Genomic DNA, 2981 nt, shown 5'->3' with positions numbered 1-2981 from the left:
TACAACAATCTAGAGACAACCTTACAGGAATTTTCGAAAAGGAAGAGGAGATGGCAGCCGAAAATAATAATAATGCAAGGAGGATGCTTGGTGATTATACTACACCTACTTCCATGTTTGATGGAAGAAGCATCTCAATCCCTACCATTGGAGCAAACAATTTTGAGCTGAAACCTCAATTAGTTGCTCTAATGCAACAGAACTGCAAATTTCATGGACTTCCATCAGAAGATCCCTACCAGTTTTTAACTGAGTTCCTGCAGATCAGTGAGACTGTTAAGACTAATGGAGTAGATCCTGAAGTCTACAGGCTCATGCTTTTCCCTTTTGCTGTAAGAGACAGAGCTAGAACATGGTTGGACTCACAACCTAAAGATAGCCTGAACTCTTGGGATAAGCTGGTCATGGCCTTCTTGGCTAAGTTCTTTCCTCCTCAAAAAGCTGAGCAAGCTTAGAGTGGATGTTCAGACCTTCAAGCAAAAAGATGGTGAATCCCTCTATGAAGCTTGGGAAAGATACAAGCAGATGACCAAAAGGTGTCCTCCTGACATGTTTTCAGAATGGACCATTCTGGATATCTTCTACTATGGTCTGTCTGAGTTCTCCAAGATGTCACTGGACCATTCTGCAGGTGGATCCATTCAGCTAAAGAAAATGCCTGCAGAAGCTCAAGAACTCATTGACATGGTTGCTAATAACCAGTTCATGTACACTTCTGAGAGGAATCTTGTGAGTAATGGGACGCCTCAGAAGAAGGGAGTTCTTGAAATTGATACTCTGAATGCCATATTGGCTCAGAATAAAATATTGACTCAGCAAGTCAATATGATTTCTCAGAGTCTGAATGGAATGCAAGCTGCATCCAACAGTACTCAAGAGGCATCTTCTGAGGAAGAAGCTTATGATCCTGAGAACCCTGCAATAGCAGAGGTGAATTACATGGGTAAACCTTATGGAAATACTTATAATCCCTCATGGAGAAATCATCCAAATCTCTCATGGAAGGATCAACAAAAGCCTCAACAAGGCTTTAATAATGGTGGAAGAAACAGGTTTAGCAATAGCAAGCCTTTTCCATCATCTTCTCAGCAAAAGACAGAGAACTCTGAACAAAATACCTCTAATTTATCAAACTTAGTCTCTGATCTGTCCAAGGCTACTCTAAGTTTCATGAGTGAAACAACGTCCTCCATAAGAAATTTGGAGGCACAAGTGGGCCAGCTAAGTAAGAAAATCACTGAAACACCTCCTAGTACTCTCCCAAGCAATACAGAAGAGAATCCAAAGAGAGAGTGCAAGGCCATTGATATATCAATCATGGCCGAACCCACAAGGGAGGGAGAGGACGTGAATCCCAGTGAGGAAGACCTCTTGGGACGTCCAGTGATCAACAAGGAGTTTCCCTCTGAGGAACCAAAGGAATCTGAGGCTCATCTAGAGACCATAGAGATTCCATTAAACCTCCTTATGCCCTTCATGAGCTCTGATGAGTATTCTTCTTCTGAAGAGAATGAGGATGTTACTGAAGAGTAAGTTGCCAAATACCTTGGTGTAATCATGAAGCTGAATGCCAAATTATTTGGTAATGAGACTTGGGAAGATAAACCTCCCTTGCTCACCAATAAACTGAGTGATCTGGATCAACTGAGATTGCCTCAGAAGAAACAGGATCCTGGAAAGTTCTTAATATCTTGTACCATAGGCACCATGACCTTTGAGAAGGCTCTATGTGACCTTGGGTCAGGAATAAACCTTATGCCCCTCTCTGTAATGGAGAAACTGGGAATCTTTGAGGTGCAAGCTGCCAGAATCTCACTAGAGATGGCAGACAACTCAAGAAAATAGGCTTATGGACTAGTAGAGGACGTGCTAGTAAAGGTTGCAGGCCTTTACATCCCTGCTGATTTCATAATCCTTGACACTGGGAAGGATGAGGATGAATCCATCATCCTTGGAAAACCCTTCCAAGCCACAGCAAGAGCTGTGATTGATGTAGACAGAAGAGAATTGATCCTTCAACTGAATGAGGACAACTTTATGTTTAAAACTCAAGAATCTCCTTCTGTAACAATGGAGGGAAGCATAGAAAGCTTCTCTCAGTACAGAGTCAACTAAAGCCTCCACAGTCATACTCTAAGTTTGGTGTTGGGAGGCCTCAGCCAAACTCTAAGTTTGGTGTTGAACTCCCATATCCAAACTCTAAGTTTGGTGTTGAGAGTCTATAAAATTGACCTGATCACCTGTGTGGCACCATGAGAGCCCACTGTCAAGCTATTGACATTAAAGAAGTGCTTGTTGGGAGGCAACCCAATTTTTATTTATCTAATTTTATTTTTATTGTTCTTTCATGTTTTATTAGGTTCATGATCATGTGGAGTCACAAAATAATTACAAAAATTAAAAACAGAATCAAAAATAGCAGAAGGAAAATCACACCTTAGAGGAAGGACTTACTGGCGTTTAAACGCAAGTAAGGAGCATCTGGCTGGCGTTCAACGCCAGAACAGAGCATAGAGCTGGCACTGAACGCCAGAAACAAGCATAGAACTGGCGTTCAATGCCAGAAACATGCTACATCTGGGCGTTGAACGCCCAGAACAAGCATCAATTCGGCATTTAAATGCCAGAATTGCATGCAAAGGTGTTTTACATGCCTCATTGGTGCAGGGATGCAAATCCTTGACACCTCAGGATCTGTGGACCCCACAGGATCATCTCAGCATCTCTGGACCCCATAGGATCCCCACATACCTCCACTCACCTTCCCTCCTCATAATCCTATATCACCCTCTCTCTCTCCATTCACAGTCATCCATTCTCTTTTCCATTCACCACTCACATCTATACACCCCACCTACCTTCAAAATTCAAAATCTCTTTCCCACCCAAGCCCACCCATATAGTCGAATACACACATCCCTCCATCTCCTCCATATCTTTTTCTTCTTCTTCTATTCTTTCTTCTTTTGCTCGAGGGCGAG

General features: G+C 42.5%; 1 non-coding gene across 1 annotated transcript; it reads right to left on the bottom strand.

Moving 5' to 3' along the window:
• Positions 1-447: 447 nt before the first annotated feature.
• LOC112761335 (small nucleolar RNA R71) lies at positions 448-551 on the bottom strand. The gene has a single exon (XR_003181735.1). It is a non-coding gene; the product is annotated as a small nucleolar RNA R71 (small nucleolar RNA).
• Between the last annotated feature and the right edge of the window lie 2430 nt (positions 552-2981).

This window comes from Arachis hypogaea, chromosome 16, assembly GCF_003086295.3.
Source record: "Arachis hypogaea cultivar Tifrunner chromosome 16, arahy.Tifrunner.gnm2.J5K5, whole genome shotgun sequence".
NCBI classification, from domain to species: Eukaryota; Viridiplantae; Streptophyta; class Magnoliopsida; order Fabales; family Fabaceae; genus Arachis; species Arachis hypogaea.
The sequence above is the reverse complement of the archived record's forward strand: the minus strand, read 5'-3'. Positions and strand labels throughout refer to the sequence as shown.